The 14787-nt window shown below is 45.0% G+C and overlaps 1 long non-coding RNA gene across 1 annotated transcript in view; it reads left to right on the forward strand.

Annotated features, from left to right (window-relative positions):
* LOC144173670 (uncharacterized) overlaps positions 1-14787 on the forward strand; it is a 149899-nt gene that overhangs the window by 57462 nt on the left and 77650 nt on the right. The window contains exon 5 of the long non-coding RNA XR_013323354.1: positions 11901-12027. This is a non-coding gene — a long non-coding RNA (uncharacterized LOC144173670). The remainder of the gene's footprint in view (positions 1-11900; positions 12028-14787) is intronic.

The following is a 14787-nucleotide window of genomic DNA, read 5'->3' on the forward strand; positions in this document are numbered from 1 at the left end:
CTTCTTGAGCTCACATTTGTAAAATAGTTATTTCTTTTGGATTTTTTTTAACTCTGTCGTAGTCTCTCGGCTAAGTATTAATGTCTGCGTCATGCTTTGGCTGTAGAATACATGTGTTCTTCGTAACTTCTCAAAGCACCCTCGTCTGATTAACTGGTGACTGTGGCTACCCCCAGTCACCACTGAACACACCCTACTCAAGAACCTGCAGAGATGGTTTTCCTTCCCTCCTCACACTGTCGTATCAGCCGACCGGTAACTACTGCTTGTATGCCCTGTAATAAACCTCGATGTAAAGTATGCCCACACATGACCACTACACAGCGTGCAACCAGCACGGCTTCAGACAACTGCGTAACTATAAGGGGTAACTTCAACTGTGACTCCTCTAAAGTCGAATATCTCTTTAGATGCAAAGCATCTCTTCGTCGACGCTCCATCGTCCGGCATCCGCACCTCTCCTGCTTGTCCCTCTCGCCATGCCAGCTGTGATAACGCCACTCTCCTCCTCGTCGCTCGGCTCGCCTCGCGCCGGCTCAGGAACACAGCGGCAACACTGTCACTCCAGGAGCTGTGATAACCAGCTGTGATTACGCCGCTCTCCTCTTCACCGCTCGGCTTGTCTCATGCCTCCGAAGACAAGGCTGCACAGAGGAGAGCTCGCGACGCCGAACGTAAACGGCAGCGTCGAGCAGCGGATTCCTCGCTTCGAGAACGAGAAGCCGCGTTGGAACGCCAGCGGTGAGTAGCTGATCGAGACGGTGTTCGGCAACGTGACAACGCTTCGAAGCGCCAGCGTCGAACAGCGGATTCCTCGCTTGGGGAACGAGAGGCCGTAAAACGTTTCCCACTACTGTATAAATAAAGAAGACATTTAATAGGCTACCACACGTGTCTTTACTCTAACAACCAATTAACACGCTACTACTCCACGGCTTTGCATCCCCACAGGGTTCCCACGTGGGAAGATGGTGTAATTGTTTAGTGTACTGTTGGTAGGCAGCAATATATCGGCCAAACATAAACGCCCCTCCGAATACGATTCTGTATTCACCGCTCTTATGCAAAACGTTGCCCTCATTTGCCCCTATGAAGACATGTGACGGGTCCCTGTCATGGATTTGAACATCTTAAAACCACAATTTTAAAATACGCTTTCAAATTCCACCATGACGGCGAGGTTCGGGAATCTTATCTCATGTATAGGGTTGGGTCAGCGACGCTTGGTAATAATGAAAGATACGGAAAACTGGTGTGGTTCTCCCTCGAATAAAATTGGCGACTTCATAATTTTTGTCACATTCTTCATTATCCTACCGTTGAGTTTTTCATCATAATTCGGAGAAACTCCCCAAATACAGTAGCTTTGTTAGCCTAATGCGACTCGACAATGCGATTTGCCCTTGGGAAAAAGGCAGCGTTCCCACCGCCACTTAGAATTGTTTAACCCTTTGCTATGTATGGACCCTACCTATTTCCTGTTGGGTCGCTAGCTCTTGTGCAATGCTCTTTTGTGCACCGCATCTGTTCTGTCCACCCGCGCGGTGCAGACCCAAAACACATTCTTCTTACATGCCAGTATGAATCCGTCCAAACCAGTCCTCCCAACGAACGAATACCTTATTGTTTAGTTTATCCCTTCCTTCTGAAACCGCGATTGTCGAGCTTCCGCCCCGTATAAACTTGCAGCTCATGGCAGGTACACTACCCGTCGTGGAGCAACCTTGACAGCTGCTTTCTTAATTCCACCCTTTTCTCTTTCTCGTTCTCTCTCCTTTTTTGTTGTTGTTGTAACATAGGCTTAATCCGAATACCGGCATACTCTCCGTTTTCGAAACATCTTCCGATCCTCCTCAGAGTTTTCTTCAAATCTATATAAGAAATGTGTTTCGGTTATTTGTGACACCAAAATCATGTGACTGCACTCTAACTCTGACGAAGGCAAGTCCCGTTGACGCTACATGAGTAAACCTTCGGGCAATCCCTGTTCGCGCTAAACATGCGGTGGGCGCTGCGCCGCTGATAGAAGACGACGAGAACGACAACGCTTGGCCCCGGACTGACGCTGCTGCTTAATATAGAGCTTCCCAGCTTATTCTGACTTATAAGTAGCTCCAACTTACGCGTCTTTGCCACGTAAGAAGATATATATATATATATATATATATACATATATATATATATATACATATATATATATATATATATATATATATATATATATATATATTGGAGTTTATTGGCAGGTCTTGCAAGAGGCACCAATGAGGTCTCGCCACTGCAGAGTCCAAAGGAGGTCTGGCGTCCGCGCCGAAGCACTGTCTATGGGGCCGCCGCTGTGTCGCTTCGAGGATGTATAGCCACTGGGGGATTGACGCCACTCAGAAGGTCAGCCTCCGCTTTAGCCGAACACATGCCCGCTCGGGGAGACTGGTGCTCTGGCGGTCGCTCACTATATTTGTTACAATACATATATATATATATATATATATATATATATATATATATATATATATATATATATATATATTTATATATATATGGGAAATAAGGGGCTCCGTGAAATAAGACCGAAAATAAGGGTTGGCAGTCAAGAAAACCTCGGAAAGCAAAGGGGAGGTTGTGGTGGGTCATAGAAAGAGATGCTGAATTTTCCGGCGGGCATTTTTTCACCACTTTCTTTTCGACTCCAAAAATTCTTCATCTCTTTCTATGACCCACCACAACCTTCCGTTTGCTTTCCGAGGTTTTCTTGACTGCCAAACCTTATTTTCTGTCTATATATATATATATATATATATATATATATATATATATATATATATATATATATATATATATATATATATATAGTAAAAAGAGGCCTCTCGGTTCTTTTTAGTTTGCCCGTCCCCACCTCTGCCTTTCCATCCCCCTCTCTCACATATTTATGCTTTTCAAGTTTGTGCTTCTTTATTGCTGGCTCTTTCTCTCATGTTTCAATGCGCTTTTCTCTCTTCCTCCTCGCTTCCAATCTTAAACGTATGTCACCGCCCCGGAACCTCAAGTGCTTGAACTGTATATAAACCGCTTCCATTCTGTAAAATATTACGCTTGATAAAGGACGGTCCCCGTCAGAAACGTCGATGTAAAGTTACGTTTTCGAAGTAAACTTGTTATGTTTTTTATTGCGCCTCTTTTTACTATTTAACCTTCACTAGCCTAATCGTTTACCTTATATATATATATATATATATATATATATATATATAAATTGTAAGAGGGAAGCAGACTGGAACAAGGAAACGGTAATCCCAAGGCAGGTCTCTTTACTCAGCCCGCAGGGAACTCGGTGACTCGGCCGAACGAGCCCAGACGATGATGATAATCAACAAATGATGACGATATTGAGTATGTACAGGTGAGAGATTGGTCCCACTAGCGAATAACAATTAATTCATTCCAGGAGTCTTCTTCATGAGTCAAGACAACAACAAACGCTCACACTTTCCCCCCCTCGCTGGGAAGCGGCCGCCTGGACGCTTCTAGCTAAGGCGCGCGCTGGGTAAAACGCTTCATACGAGAGACATGAACGACTTCACTTCCACGTCTGCCACACCACGTCTTACAAGTGGTGGAGGATGCGTTCGACCCCGACCTCTACGTCAACCGAGCGCACCCCTGGAGCTTCGTTTGGGACGTCGTGTGCTACCCCGCACCTCCACCACTTGTAAGAGGGAAGCAGACTGGAAAAAGGAAACAGTAATCCCAAGGCAGGTCTCTTTACTCAGCCCGCAGGGAACTCGGTGACTCGGCCGAACGAGCCCAGTCGATGATGATAATCCACAAATGATGAAGATAATGGGTATGTACAGGTGAGAGAGTGGTCCCACTAGCGAATAACAATTAATTCATTCCAGGAGTCTTCTTCATGAGTCAAGACACCAATAAACGCTCACAATATCTACAAAAATCGGTTCGACCACGATAAAAAAAGAGAAGAGATTTAATAACGTTTCGGCCGAGGGACCGGCCTTGATCAGATACAGATATTCTCCCGTCGTCCAGAAAAACTTTGTTCCTATATATATATATATATATATAGCGAATCAGAATAGGAAATGAGGGGTTCGTAGAAATAACACAGAAATAAGGGCTGGCAATCAAGAAAACCTCGGAAAGCAAAGGGGAGGTTGTGGTAGGTCATTGAAACAAATAAACAATTTGGAAACAAAGAAAGAAAGCGGAGAAAAAATGCCCGCCAGGTGGGATCCAAACCCACGACCTCCAGAATACCGGTCTTGTGCGATAACCACCACGCTACCAGCGGGGCGATTCCCCCCCCCCCCCCGCTTTCTGGGGTATTTCTGTCAATGTAATTTTTTTCTGTGCTTGGGAGTGGTAGCCAGCGCCACTCTGACTTCTCGGGGTGCCGCGCTTCTCCCGTGAAGCGGTGGACTCGCTGCAAAACAAACCGTAGACTCCGCGCCCGAATCAATCGACTTAACGAGCACATTCAAGAATACTCTAACGACCTCCGCAGGGAACACTGGAATACCATGTGTGATGAACTTCAGAACACCCTGAACACTAGCAAGACGTGGCGTATACTCAAAGCTTTAATAAATCCCGACTCCACAAAGATTATGACCACCCAGAAGATCAATCGCCTCACCGCTCAACACAAAGACCCAGCCACTCTACTGGACACCATGAAGAAACTTTATATCCCTTCTTTGTGTCAACCTCGGTATTCTGAGTATAATGGCTCTCCACACCCCGAACTTGATGAGGAATTCACCTTGGCTGAGCTTCGCATCGCCCTCCGTATGTGTAGAGGCAGCAAATCTCCTGGTCCCGAATCTGTAAGTACCGCCTTACTTCGGAATATGTGAGATGCTGACCAACACCATCTCTTACATGCCATCAACCTCGTTTGGACAGGACAAATACCACTCTGTAACTTATGGAAGAAGGGCCACATGATCTTCATCCCGAAGCGCGGTAAACCTCTAGATCTCCCTAATCTCCGTCCAATAACACTGACATCTCGCGTTGGCAAAGTTATGGAGCGTATGGCCCTAAATCGCCTTCAGCAACATCTAGAAGATACCCAAGCACTCCCTCACTCTATGATTGGATATCGCTCACAGCTATCTACTCAAGACACACTGCTTCGCATGTACGAGGACATCCTTCAGTCTCCCAGCTCAGCCCAGCTGAAAGCCATCCTCGCTATAGACCTAATGAAGGCATTTGAATATGTGGATCACGACGCTATGCTGTCAGAACTAGCAGACACAAATTGCGGCTCGAACATGTACAGTTACATCCGGGACTTTCATCAATCTCGCACCCTGACCATACAAATTGGCGACCACAAGCTTGACGCAGTACCTCACCCTCAGAGAGGCATTCCTGAGGGTGCGGTCCTGTCTCCTACATTATTTAACCTCGCCATGCGCCGTATCCACCGTGCTCTACAATCTTTCCCCGAAATTCAGTACTCTCTGTATGCCGACGTCATTACTATCTGGATTAAACACGGCAGTCCGGGATTCATTCAAGATACCCTTCAAGACGCCCTCAGAGCCGTTGATCAAGCAGCTCACACTATCGGTCTAGCTTGCTCGGCTGAGAAAACTTTATTGCTGCTTGTGCACTCCCGTAATTGGAAACCACCTCAAGTTGTGCTTCGTCACCATGACAACACCATCTACCCACAAAAAACTTTGAAAGTTCTTGGCCTTCACATGCAATCTGATGGAGGAGGAGGTTTGCTGTGCAGCACATTTTCCGTCAGGCCGAACCCATTCTTAACATAATGCGCCGTGTCACTACACGCTCCAGGGGACTCAAAGAACAGGACCTTCTTCAACTCCGCGATGCTCTTATCCTCTCCCGCATTCGCTATCAAGCGCCGTACGTCGTCCTATCACGCACCTTGGAAGGGAAGCTTGACGCTCTAATCCGCAAAGCGACAAAAATTTCTCTGGGTCTTCCTATTACCACTAGCACCACCCGACTTGCGCAACTTGGTGTTCTCCCGACGGTTACTGACATAATTGACATCCACCGCAGCCACAAACGTCAACGCCTCTCCAAAACTGCAACAGGTCTTCATACCTTACGCACATTAGGATACCCGTCCCGTCCTCCCCGACCTCAAACAACTCCTCTTGACAGCAAAATACTCCAACATATTACCGTAGCACCTATTCCCCGCCACATGGACAAGGAACGCAATCCCAAATGCCGTCTTATTCGTGCCGCACACTACGCCAAGAAAGTAAATCGTGATACCGATAGCCGCCACGTATTCACAGATGCGGCATTTGAAGATAACCTGGGTGCGGTCGCCTTCATCACTTCAGAGGGTACTCACTACTCCATCACTCGACGCTGCACCTCCCCAGAAGAAGCCGAACTTCTCGCTATCGCTTTTGCCGCTGCTGACAACACATCCCCCGTCCGCACGATCAATATCTACACCGATTCGAAGTCAGCATTCTACCACCTGACTCAAGGTCTTGCGTTCCCCTCCTCACTGTCCCTCTTCAACAACGTTAAACGGCCTTTTCACGTGCACTGGATTCCTCGTCACGCAGGCGTTGCAGGGAACGAACGCGCTCATCAGCTTGCCCGCGAAGCTCTCCTCCGGGACCCTGTCGACGCTCGCGACACAAATCCTTGTCCTCCCTTCCACTCCTCACCTTAGCAGACACTCTAAGCATACGCCGCACGTTCCCTCCCCTCCATTCCGGGCTTACCCGTCGCGAGCAAGTAGTCATTCGGCAGGTGCAAACATATACACTGCACACACCCACTCGGCTCCACCTGTTCCAACGCACGCCAGACACCCCTGTTCCACTCTGTCCCCACTGCCTTATTCCCCCTAGCCAGGACCACATTCTGTGGGAGTGCCCCTACAACCCAACCCAACCACACAATTACACCGGAGAGTGGCTGGCTGTTGCGGCGAGTCTCCAACAGCCACGGGAACTGGCGGCCCACATCATCAGGGCCCTCAGCAGCTGCCTGGACCGAGGCGGCTGATTCGCCCCGCCATCCCATGAACAATAAAGTTTCTATCTATCTATCTATCTATCTATCTATCTATCTATCTATCTATCTATCTATCTGTCTGTCTGTCTGTCTGTCTGTCTGTCTGTCTGTCTGTCTGTCTGTCTGTCTGTCTGTCTGTCTGTCTGTCTGTCTGTCTGTCTGTCTGTCTGTCTGTCTGTCTGTCTGTCTGTCTGTCTGTCTGTCTGTCTGTCTGTCTGTCTGTCTGTCTGTCTGTCTGTCTGTCTGTCTGTCTGTCTGTCTGTCTGTCTGTCTGTCTGTCTGTCTGTCTGTCTGTCTGTCTGTCTGTCTGTCTGTCTGTCTGTCTGTCTGTCTGTCTGTCTGTCTGTCTGTCTGTCTGTCTGTCTGTCTGTCTGTCTGTCTGTCTGTCTGTCTGTCTATCTATCTATCTATCTATCTATCTATCTATCTATCTATCTATCTATCTATCTATCTATCTATCTATCTATCTATCTATCTATCTATCTATCTATCTATCTATCTATCTATCTATCTATCTATCTATCTATCTATCTATCTATCTATCTATCTATCTATCTATCTATCTATCTATCTATCTATCTATCTATCTATCTATCTATCGTGGTGAAGATGACCTTCTTTTTAATCCCCGCGCCGTGACTCAAGTGTCTGCGACATGTCGAGAGTAGTCAACCAGAATTGAACCCTCTTAAGCTCCCTATGGCACCAAGACTGCCAGAACAGAGGCCCTCGCTTTGCATGCAGCTAATCAGAATAGGAAATTAGAGGCTCGTAGAAATAACACAGAAATAAGGGTTGGCAGTCAAGAAAACCTCGGAAAGCAAAGGGGAGGTTGTGTTAGGTCATTGAAACAAATAAATAATTTGGAAAGAAAGAAAGAAAGCGGAGAAAAATGCCCGCCAGGTGGGATCCGAAGCCACGACCTGCAGAATACCGGTCTGGTGCGATAACCACTACGCTACCGGCGGGGCGATTTCCTCCCCCCCGCTTTCTGGGGTATTTATGTCAACGTAATTTTTTCCTGTGCTTGGGGGTGGTAGCCAGCGCCACTCTGACTTCTCGGGGTGAAGGGGACCTTCTTTTTAATCCCCGCGCCGTGACTCGAGTGTCTACGACATGTCGAGAGTGGTCAACCAGCATTGAATCCTCTTAAGCTCCTTATGGCACCAAGACTGCCAGAACAGAGGTCTTTAGATTCTAAGGGAAAGTCTTTTGCATTTCTACGAAGGAAACGCAATGCCCTACCCGCCCGAGCTGCCACATGGTCAACCTGGCGCAGCCAGGTAAGGTTGCACGTAAAGTAAACACCTTGGTATTTGTACTCCGTTACTTGACATAACGGTTCGTTGTTCATAACATAAGAGATTTCATTTAGGCTTCTTTTCCTTGTAAACCTCAAATGAACTGTTTTGCGTAAATTCAAAGACATGTTCCATTTTAAACACCACTGACTGATTTTGCCAAGATCACATTGAAGGGCATGTATATCTTCATATGCTTTGATTTCTCTTTACAGCACGCAGTTGTCTGCAAAAATTCTTATTCTAGAATTAATTTCGCAGGTCGTATCGTTTATGAAAATTAAGAATGAGTGCGGAGCCAAAATTGAACCCTGTGGCACGCCTGACGTAACGTCCGCCAAGTTTGACCGTACTCCAATTAGTACGACAAATTGCCTCCTTGAGTCAAGATACACTCCTACCCGGTTTACTATCTGGGGATTAATATTATATGTATTCATTTTGTCAATAAGCAAACTATGGGACACAGTGTCGAAAGCTTTCTTGAAGTCCAAGAACACGCAGTCTACAGTTGATTTATTATCTAAAGCTTGAGCTATATCGTGAGCGAATTCGGTAGGTTGAGTTACACAGGAGAAACCTTTGCGAAAACCATGTTGTGCAGGATTAAGCAGGGAGTTATCGTTTAGGTGGTGCACAATGTTCTTATATAAGATATGTTCAAGAATTTTAGAGGCAACGCACTTCAAAGATACCGGTCGATAATTCTCAACATTGTCTCGAGGACCCGATTTATGAATTGGGACTATACAGTTAAGCTTCCAGTCGTGTGGGATTGAGGACCCGGCTAGCGATTTTTCAAAGATAATTTTCAAGTATGGGGCAAGTGATCGCGCGCAAAGTTTCAGATAGCTATTGGATAAGCCGTCAGAGCCACCCGATTTGCAAATATTTATACCTTCTAATAATATTTCAAGACCACGCGTGCTGATCCCGATGTCACCCATTTCACTTAGACCACTATAAAGAGCATGCCTATTTTTACCGCCGGTTGATAACGAGCTACTGAAAACAGAGCTGAAATACTGATTAAGACACTGTACCTTTCCTACATCGTCATGTACGGCAACACCATTTACAGATAAGGACGGAATGGACACAATGTCTTTCCCATTTCTATTTACGTGTTTCCAAAAATCCTTTGGGTTTTGTATTAATCGCGATTGCATCGTCCTGAAAAAGGACTCTTTGGCAGAGCGAATGGCCACTTTGGCCTCCTGCGTTATTTTTCCAATTTTATGCAATTTTCCTTTGTAGGTGCCCTTTTCAACGTACCATACGCCTTTTGCCTTTTATTTGATAGGTTTAGTAATGTTTTTGAGAACCAAGGCTTGGTTCTATTATGTCTCGGCGTTAGCACCCATGAGGGCACAAACTGCTGACGCAGTTCAAACAGTTTCTTCTTAAGCAATATCTACATCTCATTTACTGTTTTACATTCTGCTTCGGTTTCAAATACTACGAAGTACGCATCTAGTGCTTCACTGATGGCGGCTAGATTCGCTTTTTCATAATTGTAAATATGTCTGCTAGCACCAGTTGTAGTTTTCACATATTGGATGCTGAATTCGCACAAAACAGCACTGTGATCGCTCAAACCCGGGATAACCAGAGTAGTCTCGACAAGCTCCGGTTAGTTAGTCAAGATGAGATCCAAAGTATGGCCTCCACGCGTGGGCGCAAGCACCATTTGACGAAAAGCGAAGATTTCTGCTATATTTTTTATTTACCGATTCAGACTACCGGTCGAACCACTGAGGTTAGCGGAGTCAAAGTGCGGCAGCGTGGTGACATCTTTGATGACAACGCGGTACGCGAGAAGGAAACACGGGAACGCTCATTCATGCGATGCAAGCAGTGCGATCAAGGCTATTGCATTCAACGCTAAAGTCTATAATTAACTGTCCTCCACAACTTTATCTGAATTCTTTATTCTTTCTATCGCAGTTATATCGCGTTTGCAGAAATTGAATGTCATGACGTCTTCTTGTGGCCCACTTGTTACGTCTGTGGCGAGCGTCAGGTGCCTTGCCTTCCACTCACACTATTTTAGGAATGTTCAATTTTCTTCCGAAGCAGTGGTGGGTGTAAAATCAATTATGCGAGGGGGTGTAAATTAGGCCTGGTATAACGCTTGGACGTTTTCAAATTGTATTGCCCTGATACGATATATGGCAAGTTTTCCCAAGTGTCTCATCTGTCACTTGATCGAATAGTTCATAATCGCAGTTCTCCCTATGGGCGCGTCCTGCAGTGTATTGTATTTAAATCAGAGAAGACGGTTGCTGATAATTAAAATTAATAAAAAACCTGATGAGGTTGTTGGTACACGTGATTGAAGGGAGGGCTGCAGTAAAGATTACAGCGACCAGAGAAGAATACCAAAACGCTAAACACTCAGAGGGGGTGACAGTAAAGAAATAAAGCCGCAGCACTCAAAGCACTCAATGTGAAAGCCGTCGGAAGTGCAGATCAGTGATTGGCCAGAATGGGCTGTAGCGCCGTTGCACGTTCACTGGTACCACCCAATGAAAATCAAAATTACCGCAATCGCAGTGCTGGCCCTCTTCGCCCCCCCCCCTCCCGCTTCCTGAAACTGCACCAGCGGGAGTTCTGTTCTTTTTGTGCTTTCTCTTCCTTCCGCACGTGCCGGTGCTGCACTACTACTTTTGTTCGCTTACAGTAGTAAAAATCAACACAACGAGGGTTCCTTTATAAATGAACGCTCGCGCTGCAAGTTAATTACTTATATTTTGCGTCAAATGCACCTAGAGTTTTCTTTGCGCTAAACAACAGGGAGATGTATGACAATCGCCAGCGGTTCACGAGTTTCGGGCGCTTATGGCTATATAAACTGCTTGGCTTTCGAAGCCTTTGGGCACGCCGTGACGACAGCCGCTACGACGGAACGCTGTGTGGCTCTACTTGGGTTCAGTGAGCGAGCTACGACGACAAGACGACCCTCTTAAGTGCTCTCCACACAAAAGCTTGTGTAGCGCTGTAAGGCACTTTTCGTAAGCTTCATTGCTATTGGCCCACCCCGGGCATACAAATCGGTAAGACGTTTTCACTCCAAGAAACCATAAATTACGCTTACCACTCTTTCGGCGAGCACATTCGCTTATTTTGCGTGCTTTTGGTATTTGACTTTTCTCTATACCGTTCGTTCGAGGACCCAGCATTCACAAAGGTAGAACTTGCTGATAGACACTTTCTATGAAAACCGCAATGCAGCAAGTGTATATTTGCAGACGTTGCGAGCTTTTTACATATGTGTTAAACCGGACGCAAGATTAGTAGTTTGGCATTTTTGTTAAGGCACATCGTGGATGGTACGGTGCTTTCTGTTAGTTTAATAACATAAAAAAGCACACTTTTCAAGTGAAGAAAATATATCGGGAGAATACAGTAGTATTGTATTTTAACAGATTGATATTACAGAAACGTAGTTTAATTTAACAGTAATTGCTATTTTCTTCAGAATATATTGACTGATTGAACACCAAATTTGCTTGTGCTGATGCTTTATTTCACGTATAATTATCTTCCAACCAGAACCACTTACAGACCAAACTCTCCAGAGGATTATAAAGGAATTGTTTTTAAATTCCACCAAGTTTACGAAGAGCAACCTCAATAACCATTCAAAAGAATGGGATAAACTTATTATAAAGGAAAAAGAGTAAGTCACCGCGGAGTTACCGTGCTTCTGTCATTGTCCGCTCATCGTCTTCTTCGTGTTTGTATACGGTTACCCTGGTCTTTAAAATGTGCTCGCCAAGGCTACGGGGGGAACACAGGGGTACTACAACATAAATAATTGTGTGTTTGTGTCTTGTAATGATTGTGTTTGCCATTTTCTGCATCTACAGAAATCCTAACGCATGCACGCTCTCCTTCAGTAAACGCCGTAAGGCTCTATACAGAAGCCTTCCAACACCATAACAAGCGACCATTTTTACAAAATGCGAGCGGTGGTGTATGTAAGCGTCCAGAATTGTTTTCGAGTTGCCGCACCGATATTTGGGGCATACAAAACGTCAGTGTGTTAAAATGCTTCTTCGGACTCTGTGCCGTGTAGGTGACGTCGCTGGCACGTGACGAAACCATACAATACCAGGTATGCCTTTGGCGGTGCAGCATAAAGTGTGGTAGCGGCATACAGTTGGACCTAGGGTGTGTGTGCAATTCGAGCAAGCTTTAGGTAGCTCTGTACTGTATGCCGATGGAAAAACTACCCAGGTGACCATGTGCACGAAAAGAGGTGGCGGTGGTGGTAGGCATACACCATTGTTGCGAGGTTGCACGCCAGTGGAAGAATTAGTCCTCAATAAATAAATAAAACTTGAACATCATCTTTAGAAGCAGAAATTTGCAATATGTATTCCCAAAAAATGTCACAAACTGAAACAATGCCTTACGGATGCCTCAATCATTGAATGTTTCACTAAAGTGGCATACAATTACACTGTGTGCGCAGCGCAAAACAAATGTTTTAAAATGAACATTTGCACTTTTATTTCATTTCATTTATACCCACCTAAAAGGCCAGAAGGCATTACATTAGGAGGGCGTGCAAGAATATTTACAGCTCAATCATGACCGCAAACAGCAGCAAACAGAAAAAAAAGAGAACATCAGAATGGTACAAAAAGTGCTGCAGTATAAAGGAAGGCAGAAACAGGGCTCCAACAAAGTAATCTACAAAGGTATAGCTTTGCTGCATATACTCATATTGTGACATGTGGCTGTTATGTTTATTTCGACAGGTTTGGTGGTTGCCGCAGGTGACTATATTATCCGGCAAGTTGTTTCATAGTGTTATTCCATTGGATAAAACAGAGTTGTTTATGGCTCACGTGCGGCCGTTGATTGGTGCTATAGGGTGGCTGTGGTGTATGCGGGATAAATTCTGTGTGAAGGTTATAAGAGGACGGGCCGTTATTGTGGGCGAGCGAAAAATCCTGGATGTGGCTGAGTCAACAAAATTCTATCAAGAATGCGTTTAACATCAGACAATTCTGGCTAATTGCGATTCGGTCAGTGTTTGTAATATTAGCTAAGCAAATATCTAAAAAGTACTTCAAACCCCTCAGCGGCTATTCTTGGTTTCAAAACTTTCTTTTTTCTGCGTGAAATACATTGATAGGCTCCTTTACAGACACACAATCTTCCTTTAAAGCAGCCAATTAATGTATTTCACATAATAAAAAGGTACACAATGCATCGGAGCCTTTGGTTTTATTTTTGTTTGTTTTGGCCAAAAACACCTTAACAATAAGACTGGTGACGCACGCCAGTTTCCCTAGAGTCATAGTTTACTTCGGCAACAGCGCATATGTTTTACTCAGATACCCATAGCTGCATTTCTCGTTTTTTGGCAGCTGAACGTCAAGAATCATGCTTTGGTAAATAATTGATAAAGAATTACACCTTACACTTGGCATGCCCTGATTAAGGTAATCTTTATTTTCTGGCAAGAACGTAGGTAACAGAGTGGTCACACACTGTGAACCTGTGTTCAATATTTCCCACGTTTATTCAATCAGCTTTTATTTACTCTCAAATCGCGGCCATTGTATATACCCAATAAAAATTGCAAACATCACATCGGTGAAGACGACTCGCTATTGGGGCACAGAAAGCTTTCATCGTGCGGTAACTAGTGAAGTGGCAAACACAAAATTATTTTCAACAATGAACCATCTTCACACGACAAATCAGGTGATAGAGAAGTGTGGTGAGTATACTGAACCCCTATATGTAGCCTTCATAGGGTATGAGAAAGCGTTTGACTCGGTAAAAATCTAAGCAGTCATTCAGGCATTACGGAACCAAGGTGTAGATGAGCAATATGTAAGAATATTAGAGGGTATCTACAATGAGAACACAGCTGCCATCATCCTCCGTAAGGAGAGCAGTAAAATACCTATCAGGAAGGGAGTCAGGCAAGGAGACACAATCTCTCCAATGTTATTCACACCATGTTTGCAAGAAGTATTGAGAACATTGGATAGAGAACAGGTGGGAGTAAGGGTTAATAGAGACTAACTCAGCAACCTCAGATTCGCTGATGACGTTGCCTTGCTAAGTAACTCGTGGGACGAGTTGCAAAGTATGCTTTCCGAACTGAACAAAGAGAGTAGAACTATGGACCTGATAATTATTATGCAAAAACCAAAGTAATGATCAATAACCTCGGGACAGCACCACAATTTGGGATAGGTGACGAGGCAGTGGAAGGGGTAAGTGAATATATCTATTTAAGCGAAGTTGTGACCCCAGATCCCAACCATGAGGCAGAGATAATTAGAAGGATAAGAATGGGGTGGGGTGCATACGGCAGATATTATAAGATAATGAATAGCAGCCTACCATTGTCCCTGAAGAAGAAAGTGCACGACAGCTGCATCTTACCGGTGCTCACCTACGGGGCGGAAAC

This window comes from Haemaphysalis longicornis, unplaced genomic scaffold (assembly GCF_048455015.1).
Source record: "Haemaphysalis longicornis isolate Haplotype H1 unplaced genomic scaffold, Haemaphysalis longicornis Haplotype H1 scaffold_3, whole genome shotgun sequence".
Lineage (NCBI taxonomy): Eukaryota > Metazoa > Arthropoda > Arachnida > Ixodida > Ixodidae > Haemaphysalis > Haemaphysalis longicornis.